Below are 11207 nucleotides of genomic sequence, written 5' to 3'. Positions count from 1 at the left end.
TTCAGAAAAACAGCTCTTCGTTTTGCTGATCTTTTGTATTGTATTTTTGGATTCAGTTTTGATGATTTCTTCTCTAATTTTAGTTATTTCTCATCTCCTAGTAGTTTTGGGTTTGATTTGTTATTGTTTTTCTAGATCCTTGAGATGCATTGATAGCTCATTTATTTGCTGCCTTTCCAGTTTCTTGATGTAGGCACTAACTGCTATAGACTTTCCTCATAAGACTGCTTTTGCTATATTCCATAAGTTTTGATGCTGTGTTGTCAGCTTCATTTGTTTCCAGAAATTTTTTAATTTCTCTTTTGATATCTTTTTTGATCCACTGTTTGTTCAAGAGCTTGTTGTTCAGTTTCAAGTGTTTGCATATTTTCTAGAGATTCCTGAGTTGCTGATTTCCAGCTTCACCCCATTGTGGTATAAGAAGATGCATAGTATGATTTTGATTTTTTTGAATTTGCTGAGATTTGCTTTATGGCCTAGTATTTGGTCAGTCCTAGAATAAGTTCCATGCACTAGTGAGAAGAATGTGTATTCTGCAACTGTCAGTTGAAAAGTTCTGTAGATATCTGTTAGACCCACTTGGTCTGTGGTGTTGATTAAATCTGCTGTTTCCTTGTTGATTTTCTGTCTGGTTGATCTGTCTATTGCTGAAGGTGGGGTATTGAAATCCCCCATTACGATTGTATTTGAGTCTATGTCTCTGTTTAGATCTCAACATTTCTTTTAAATAGCCAGGTGCCCTGTAATTAGGTGCAGATACATTTATAGTAATTTTACAAGTTACTGTTGAATTGATTCCTTAATCATTACCTAGTGCCCTTCTTTGTCTCTTTTAACAGTTTTTGTGTTACAGTATATTTTATCTGATATTTGGATGGCTACATCAGCTTTTTTTTTGGTTTCTGTTGGCATGGAATATCTTTTTACATCCTTTCACTTTCAGTCTGCGTAAATTTTTGATGGTGATATGTGTTTCTTGTAGGCAGCAAATAGATGGGTTTTGTTTTTAAATCCATTCAACCAGTCTATGTCTTTTAACTGGAGATTTGAGACCATTTACATTCAAGATGACTATTGATAGGTAATGACTTTGCCCTGCTATTTTTCCAAAAATTTTCCAATTTTTTTTTACTTTGAATTTCCTTTGAACTTTTACTGAGAGATTTTCTTCCTTTACCTTCTTTCGTAGTGATGACCATGTATTTCTGTGTGCAGCATGTCTTTAATCATGTTTTTAGGGCTGGATGTATGGTGACAAATTATTTCAATTTCTGTCTATTGTGGAAGGTCTTTATTTCACCTTCATTCATAAATGAGAGCTTTGCAGGGTATAGTATTCTGGGTTGACCGTTTTTTTCTCTTAATACTTGGACTATATCTTGCTATTCCCTGTAGGGTTTCTGATGAGAAGTCCACTGTGATTCTAATTGGAGATCTTCTGTGAGTAATCTGGCATTTCTCTCATGCACATTTTAGAGTGTTTTCTTTGTGTTTTACTGTGGTGAGTTTGATTCCAGTGTGTCACGGTGAAGATCTTTTCTTGTCATGTCTATTAGGAGTTCTATGTGCTTCCTGTACTTGGATGTCCCTTTCTTTCTCCAAATTAGGGAATTTTTCTGTTGTTATTTCACTAAAAAGCTCTTTTAATCCTTTCTCTCTTTCCATGCCTTCAGGAACTCCAAGAACCTGTATATTGGGTGATTTCATAGTATCCTATAGATTCCCAATCGTGTTTTTTAATTTTTTTATTTCCTCTTCTTGTTTTTGGTTTCACTGTATAATTTCCTGTGGTTTTTCTTCTAAGTTGGATAATCTTTCTTTTGCTTCACTGATTCTGTTGTTAAGGCTTTTCACTGCATTTTTTTTTTAAGAAGATTTATTTATTTATTTGAAAGTCAGAGTTACATAGAGAAGGAGAGGTAGAGAGAGGTCTTCTATCTGCTGGTTCACTCCCCAATTGGCCTCAATGGCTGGAACTGTGCCAATCTGAAACCAGGAGCCAGGAGCTTTTTCTGAGTCTCTCATGTGGATGTAGGGGCTATCTTACACTACTTTCCCAGGCCATAGCAGAGAGCTGGACCAGATGTGGAGCAGCCAGGTCCTGAACCAGCACCCATATGGGATGATGGTACTACAGGGAGCGGATTTACCTGCTATGCCATAGCAATGGCCCCTCCACTGCATTTTTTTTATTTATTAATTTTTTTTATTATTTTTTTGACAGGCAGAGTGGACAGTGAGAGAGAGACAGAGAGAAAGGTCTTCCTTTTGCCATTGGTTCACCCTCCAGCGGCCGCAGCGCACCACGCTGATCCGATGGCAGGAGCCAGGTGCTTATCCTGGTCTCCCATGGGGTGCAGGTCCCAAGGACTTGGGCCATCCTCCACTGCACTCCCTGGCCACAGCAGAGAGCTGGCCTGGAAGAGGGGCAACCGGGACAGGATCGGTGCCCCGACCGGGACTAGAACCCGGTGTGCCGGCGCTGCAAGGTGGAGGATTAGCCTAGTGAGCCGCGGTGCCGGCCACCACTGCATTTTTTATTTGTTCCATTGAATTCTTCATTTCTTTTTGATTTCTCTTTAAGATCTCAATTTCATGGGAGAAATTTTCTTTCATGTCCTGTACAGATTTTAGTAATACGTTCATTTGCTTCTGATTACTTCTATGTAATCTTATGATCAAAATTTTGAATTCCATTTCTTGTGTTTCTTCTATCTTATTATCTTCACAATCTAGTATTGAAGTGTTGTGTTCTTTTGTGGCATCGTGTTGTCTTCCTTTTCTTGCTTCTTGAATTGATGTGTTTCTTATTTGGCATTTGTGGAGATATTCATTGGTTTCTTCTTCTTCTTCTTTTTTTTTTCTGCTGTGGCCACTTTTATCTTTGTACTGAGTCTTTATAGATAAAGTGGAATGTCTGCTTTTAGTGCTTATCTAGAGGCTTATAGGGGGTATGGCCAGGGAGCTCTGTTCAGTTCTCCAGAGTGAAGGGTGTGTCTAAGGTGACACACGTTTATTCTGCTCAGCTGAGCTCCTCTTCTCAAAGGGGACCAGTACCTGAGTGATAGCCCCAGCGGGTATAATATTTGTCTGCTCTGCCCCAAGGACCACACAAAGTATCTGTGCAGTCCTCAGTGTAAGCTCAGATTCCTCAGCAATGCCCCTCATCAGGTAACCAGGAAGCCTTTATACAGAGTCTCCCTCAGTGATGGCCCAAAGTCCTAGCCATACCGTGAGTCCTCGACTGGTTGCTGGGCATGGACACGAGCTGGTGCAGCTGTTATGTATGTCTAATATGCTGCCTGTTCTATTAGTTTGTTACATGTTGCCATTGTAAAGTGATTGGGAAAGAGAGAAACCTGTCCCTCCTTTTTTCTTTCCTCATCTAGGTTGGCAGGTAACTATCCCTCATGGGGCTCCAAGCTGGGTTCCCTCTAGACTCTTCCTGCAGCTTTATTGCCAGTAACTTGGGCTGATTTGGTCTGGTCTCACTTCACTTTCTAACACTGGTGCATAGGCTCTCAGCTGCTGGAGTCGTCCTGAGTTGTGGGCGTCCACATCCTCCACATTAGGTCTACCATGTCCTTCTTTTTTAATTAATTAATTAATTTTAATTTTTTTTAAAGATTTATTTATTTATTTGAAAGACAGAGTTACAGAGAGAGGTAGAGACAGAGAGGTCTTCTATCCGCTGGTTCACTCCCCAGATGGCTGCAACAGCTGGAGCTGCGCCCATCTGAAGCCAGGAGCTTCTTCCGGGTCTCCCATGTAGATGTAGGGGCCCAAGGACTTGGGCCATCTTTTTTTTTTTAAATTTATTTGACAGGTAGAGTTACAGACAGTGAGAGAGAGAGACATAGAGAAAGGTCTTCCCTCCATTGGTTCACACCCCCCCAAATGACCACTGTGAACGGCGCTGTGCCAATCCGAAGCCAGGAGCCAGGTGCCCCCTCCTGGTCTCCCATGTGGGTGCAGGGGCCCAAGCACTTGGGCCATCCTCCACTGCCCTCCCGGGCCACAGCAGAGAGCTGGACTGGAAGAGGAGCAACCGGGACTAGAACCCGGCGCCCATATGGGATGCCGGTGCTGCAGGTGGAGGATTAGCCAAGTGAGCCATGGCGCCGGGCCCTTGGGCCATCTTTTACTGTTTTTCCAAGCCATAGCAGAGAGCTGGATTGGAAGAGGAGCAGCCAGGACTAGAACCAGCACCCATATGGGATGCCGGCGCTTCAGGCCAGGGCTTTAACCCGCTGCACCACAGCACCAGCCCCCACCATGTCCTTCTAATTTGCATAGAGTTTCCTCTGCCATTTTCTCCCTGACTCTTCCCTGAGACTGTACTCTCTCCACATTTTAAAAATTATTTTCTCCTAGACTAGAGTAGTAAGTAAGTTAAGGGTTTTAAGGTGGGGAGATTATTATCCTGCATATGTAGTGGGCCAAATATAATCACAAGTATATTTATATGAGAGGCAGGAGAGTCATAATAAGGGAGTGATGACAGAAGTGGGTGTGTGTGTGTGTTTGTGGGAGAGAACCAGAGCCAGAGAGAGAGAAACTGACTGATTGATTTGAAGGTGTTACCCTACTACACTTTTTTAAAGATGGAGGAGGATGAGGTCAAGAGCCAAGGAATATGGGCAGCCTGTAGCAGCTGGAAGAGTTAAAGAAATGGATTCTATCCCAGTGCCTCCAGAGCAAACCCAGCCCTGCCAACTCTAAGGTTCTAGCCTTTGAAGCAGTTTTCAGACATGTGAACTCCAGGTTTCTGAGATTATGAATTTGCACTGTTTTAAGCCACTAAATTTTTATTAATTTGATACAGCAGTCATAGGTAATTAATACACCATAGCTATCAAAGTGAAAAATTCTACTTTTTTTTTTTTGACAGGCAGAGTGGACAGTGAGAGAGAGAGAGACAGAGAGAAAAGTCTTCCTTTTCTATTGATTCACCCCCCAATGGCCGCTGCGGCCGGCGCACTGCGCTGATCTGAAGCCGGGAGCCAGGTGCTTCTTCTGGTCTCCCATGCGGGTGCAGGGTCCAAGCACTTGGGCCATCCTCCACTGCCTTCCCGGGCCACAGCAGATAGCTGGACAGGAAGAGGAGCGGCTGGGACAGAATCCAGCGCCCTGACCGGGACTAGAACCCGGGGTGCTGGCGCTGCAGGCGGAGGATTAAACTATTGAGCTGCGGTGCCGGCTGAAAAATTCTACTCTTAAAAACTCTTATTCTTCCTCCAAATAAGTCTGAATAAACAACTTTTAAGGATGGAAAAATAATTTTCCCTACTATATCTTGGCAGTTTCAAAAAAGACTTGGTGAGTAGAAGTAGTATGGATCCTCTAAAACTTTGAAATTTCTCTCATTGTAAGGGTCAAAGAGGGCCACACCAGACAGATTTTTTCAAGGGATTCACTAATTTATTGATAAGAAATTGGTTAGAGTTGGCCCTATCTGCTTTTGGAAATACTCATAAATTATACAGTTCCAGCTCTGTTTCCTCATACTGCTCCAGGGATATGACCAGAATTACCCCAGGATGGCCATAGAACATTATATGATAAGATAAGGAGATATTTGTTTTTCTACTCAATTATTTCATGTTTCCATCACGGCCCCACTTTTTCTATAAGAATCAGTGTGATTATTATCAATAGGATACCTCTAGGGAGAGTGATAGAGAGGGAACGTACACAAAAGTCAGCAATGGGTGAGCATTGGATATCTCTCAATAAGGCCTTTCCTCTCTCTAAGTTTCAATTCAACTTTGTTAATAATTCCAGGGTGCCTCTATGTTGTCCAGGTCTGGAGTGTTGAGCCTGAGCCAGAGATTTGTGTATAGGAAATTTGTTGGAGAACCTTTAAGGAAAAACCCCTGTTTTGAAAGCAGGATTGGGCAAAAGAAGCTGAACAGTGAGTGATCCAGAGGCTTTACTGGTCCCACAGGATGCTCTGAGGTTTGAAAATGCCTTCCAAGATGTCCTGAGTAAAGGTGATTGAAGTCAGTCCTAGAATGCACACATTGGCTAGTTATTGGATGTGGAACTTACTTACTTTAGGTTGAAGCAGATCCACTCTGCTGAGGGCAGTACTAGGAGGGATTCAGCTTTGAAACATGGGCAACTGGCTCAGGCACATACAGGCAGTGGGGGAAATGAGTGCCTCCTTCCCTTATCTGTTCTATAGGCCATCAAAAAAGATAAAGCAGAGATATGAGAATAGCCACAAATAGAGATCTCAATACTATTCCTTTATTCCAGAAAGACAGATTTAGAGGTTCTAAACTATTAGCTTGGCAAAAGCTCCTTAATTACTTAATTACACTTGTCACTGTGGCCCTTTTCTTCTACAACTTCATGATGATGGAGAACAGAGAATGGTTTAAAGTCAAAGATAAGCCTTTTATTAACCCTCAGATTTTGACCTTGTTGAAAGACATTTCAATATGCTTTGTTACATTCTCCCTCTTTGAACATTTTCATCTCTGCTTTTCTTTGTCTACCCTGATAAAAATAGTCGTATGTCCAAACTATTGTGCAAAGTTGGGTGGCAAGAAGGAATATAAGCACAATTAAAGATCTTGAATTCAGACATGTGCTTATGGAACTTATTCTGGGTCCAGACCAAATAAATACCTTAATCAACTATTTATTTTGGGTGACAGACAATCCACAGACTAAATAATTTTTTAAAACCAGATTGGGCATCAAAGTTGCACTAATGGAGCATTTTAAGACAGGAGTCGGCCAGCGTCGTGGCTCAATAGTCTGATCCTCCGCCTACGGCGCCAGCACCCTGAGTTCTAGTCCTGGTCTGGGCGCCGGATTCTGTCCCGGTTGCCCCTCTTCCAGTCCAGCTCTCTGCTGTGGCCCGGGAGGGCAGTGGAGGATGGCCCAAGTGCTTGGGCCCTGCACCTGCATGGGAGACCAAGAGAAGCACCTGGCTCCTGGCTTTGGATCAGCGCGGTGCGCCGGCCGCAGCAGCCATTGGGGGGTGAACCAACGGCAAAGGAAGACCTTTCTCTATGTCTCTCTCTCTCACTGTCCACTCTGCCTGTCAAAAAAAAAAAAAAAAAAGACAGGAGTCTTTCTTCAGAAAATCTTTACAAATTATTCTTGGTTTTTGCTTTTAATTTGGTGAAAAATCTGTCTTTTTAAAAAAAGACTTGTGGGGCCCAGTGCTGTGGTGTAGCAGGTAAAGCCACTGCCTGCAGTACCCACAGCCCATATGGGTGCCAGTTCAAGTACCAGCTGCTCCACTTCCAATCCAGCTCTCTGCTAATGTACCTGGGAAAGCAGCAGAAGATAGCCCAAGTGTTTGGACCCTTGTACCCACATGGGAGACCCGAAAGAATCTCCTGGTTTCTGGCTTCAGATTTTCGGATTGACCCAGCTCTAGCCATTGGGGCCATTTAGGAGAGTGAACCAGTAGCTGGAAGATCTCTCCATCTTTGTCTCTGTCTCTGTCTCTCTTTGCATCTACCTCTCTGTAACTCTGCCTTTCAAATAAATCTTAAATAAAAAAGGCTCGTTTATTTATTTCAAAGTCATAGTTACAGAGGGAGAGAAAGAGAATATCTTCTTTTAGATGATTTACTTCCCGAATGCCTGCAAAAGCCAGTGCTGGGCCAACTGAAGCCAGGAGCCAGGAGCTTCATCTGGGTCTCCCATGTGGGTGCAGGGACCCAAACACCTGGATCAATCTCTGCTGTTTCTCCCAAGCTGTTAGTAGGGAGCTGGATCAGAAGTGGAGCAGCTGGTATAGGAACCGATCCCATATGGGATGCTAGAATTGTAGGCGGCAGCCTTACCTGCTACACCACAACCCCAACCCAAATCTGTTGTTGTCTATAACTTAAGTATTTTGAGAACTGGAAGGTAGATTAATTAAATGAAGTTACTGGTCTCTCTACATGCCTTTTGAACCCTTGTAATCCTAGTTGTTAGTCTTTAGATTTTTCCCCATTTTACTTCTATATTTTATAAGTATCAACCCTATTTACTGAATCTTTATTATTAATTCAGTTAACTTCTGCTATAAGGAGATCAAACATTTACTTCTTTTTGAACATTTACTTCCCTACATGCTTAGAAATATTTGACTGACAGCAACAGCTACTCCCACAGAGCCTGTGTAAACATGAGTTTATGGGCTGCTGTGCAGGCACCTTTGGTGATTTACTTTCTGGTTATTGGGATTTATTTATTTTTTGATGGACTAGTAAATTATGAGGCCATGGACCTTGCCAGGTTTTCAGGTATCAACTCAAAAAGCCTCTCTGGAAAAACTGTGGTTGGCACTGCAACACAGAGAATGACCAATGATGCATCATATATTTTTAATAGATATATGTTTTAATAAACATTCTCCTCCTAAAGCAATGGATTTTAAAATAGGCTTTTGCCTTGAGCCATGTAGCTACCCAGCTGTGAGTTTTATAAGGCAACAATCTCCACATCATTAGATGTTATGACTAATATTCCAGCAACTGAAATAATAGCTATTTACATGCGCATAAAAAAGTTAAAATGACATTTAAAGTGCACTTGCACTTGGAAAAGTGTGCTTGCAATGCCGCAGGTTCATCCGCGTTCCTCTTAGTAACTTTCTTTAAAGATCCTTTGCAAAACAGCAGTTAGCTTGGAGAACTTGTCCCAGACTGAGACATGAGACCCCTCCAACCTTGAGAACAAGAGAGGATTGTCTGCAAGCTGGAATTCCAGTGTCCTTTAGAGTTCTAATCTTCCTGAAGATTTCTGCTGATTTCCATAGCTCATGTGCTCATGATCTCTGCCTGCCGTTGCAGGTGACTTGGCTGTTTTCACTTCAAGTCACTGTGCTTATTTACTGGTTTATTTATTTATTTTTAAAGATTTTATTTATTTGTTTGAGAGATAGAGTTACACACAGTGAGAGTGAGAGACAGAAAGATCTTCCATCCGTTGGTTCACTCCCCAAATGGCCCCAACGGCTGGAGCTGCGCCGATCCGAAGCCAGGAGCCAGGAGCTTCTTCCAGTTTCCCACACAGGTGCAGGGGCCCAAGGACTTGGGCCATCCTCTACTGCTTTCCCAGGCCACAGAAGAGAGCTGGATTGGAAGAGGAGCAGCCGGGACTAGCACCGGCACCTATATAGGATGCCGACGCTGCAGCTAGAGGATTAACCTACTGCACCATCGTGCTGGCCCCTATTTACTGGTTTCTATATGAAATTTAGTCACATCAAAAATTTGGTGAGTTTATTGTAGATTTTACCTCAAATTCATAAGACATTGGGAAGTCACTTAGTGTTCCTTACTACATTTGCCATTTCTCCGTCCTTACCTGCTCCCTGCTTCCTTCCATCTATCTTCTCCTCATGTTGGTAAGGTAAACACATTTCTCTCCTTGTTTTATTCAAAACACAACCTGAACCCCTGAGGACTCATCTTCTATTCCAAGTACTTAGCAAGGTGTCCTGTCCCCCAAACAGCCTGTTTGTAAAGGTAAGCCTAAGAATACTTTTACCATCTTATTATATAACCAAAGCCTTACTTTCTATTCCTGTTAAATTCTTTGCTCACAGGCATGTACCAGTTATATGGACATGGAAGAAAAACTTCTAAACATAATCTTGATGTTCCTTCTGGGTAGGTAAAGAAAGGAAGCAAGCAAGGAAGAAGAGTATTAGCAAGAAGCTCAGGATGGACAACTCTTTTTTTCCTTTTACACTATTTTTGAATTTTTATTATTTTTTTCTCAATCAATTTTTATTAATGTAAAAAGAACATATTTCAGGTATTTCATAGTATAGTTCTAAGAAGATAACTATCCTGGTGTTTTAGTTTCCTCTTCATAGAGCTACATGAGAATGTAGCTCAATAAAGAATCAATAGCGATTTACTTCTACTCACACTAAATGGCTTAGCCCTAGAACAATGTAATCTGATATCCTGCATTTTTTTAAACCTATAATCTCTATAGCCAAATGCCAACTAGGTGGCCACATTCTTTCTTGCAATTTTGGCCCAATCAGATAGGAATTTTTGGAAAGACAGAACAGAGTACTTTTTCCTCTTTTTTCCACTTCTTGCTTTTCCCAAGTGGTTATCATATTAGAAGAACAAATGAGCATATTTGACTCAGCATCTGCTGAGTTTTCTCCAAATATAATATTCAAATATAACATAAGCATTTGATTAATCTAGTTTTAGTAATGTAATCTAGAAAACTGTACTTGTATGAGAGAACTGGATTTTATGTAAAAATGAAGTTTTAAAGATAATAATTTAGGAGTGCTTGGTGAAGCTGTTAAAATACCAGTTGATATGCCCACATCTTATATTAGGGTTTTTGGATTTGAGTACTAGCTTTGCCCTCTATTAAAGCTTCCTGCTAACACACCCTGAAAAGCAGCAGGTGATGGCTGAAGTACTTGGGTCCCTGCCACCACATGGGAGACCTGCATGGTTTGTGGATTCTGCCTGGTGCAGCCCTGCCTGTTGCTGATATTTAGGGAGTGAACTAGTAGAAGATCTTTCTCTGTCTCTGCCTTCAAATAAATAAGAATATTTATAAATAAAAATGGTAACCTAGATATTAGTGAATTCTCTTGTATTGTTTCTTTTGTTTCTTATAGTATTTAGAAGATGCAAGTATTTTTCCCCCATCCCTGGATAATGCAAAATAAGTATCAATGACCATCTCGATCATCTTCAAATCTTTTATTTATCTTCAACCTTAATTTCAGGGGTTTACAGGATCTTGTTGTCTTTTAGGGTCATTATAAATTGAGTGAATCTTAAGGCATCATCTTGCACCCTGTCTACACTTTAATCTTAATCTGAATTTACAATTAGTTTAAGTCATCTACCCCTCCCCTCATCATGTATGAATTCCTTCAAGGACTGAGATGGAGTGTTTCTTGTTCCTCTAGTCTTTGTAGTCTTTCTTGCTATAGGTGATCATTATTTTGTAGCATGAACTATTCTTTTCTTAATTTGATAAAGTAGCATTAGCCTCTAAAACTGTTTTCTATGGTTACTGAAGAAAATAAGGAGTAATCTCTGCGTCTCCATACTCTTACACTGAAACTATTTTATATTACACCTTCATGAATTTTTTACTTCCTTTACTTAATTATAACAGTGAGTATCATTGCACACAACTGTTGTTCCTGTGTCTTTTAAAATGACTAGGGCATTTTATAAAGAGTGGAGGAAAATCAG

This window comes from Lepus europaeus, chromosome 8 (assembly GCF_033115175.1).
Source record: "Lepus europaeus isolate LE1 chromosome 8, mLepTim1.pri, whole genome shotgun sequence".
Classification (NCBI taxonomy): domain Eukaryota; kingdom Metazoa; phylum Chordata; class Mammalia; order Lagomorpha; family Leporidae; genus Lepus; species Lepus europaeus.
This window is presented reverse-complemented; position numbering follows the sequence as displayed.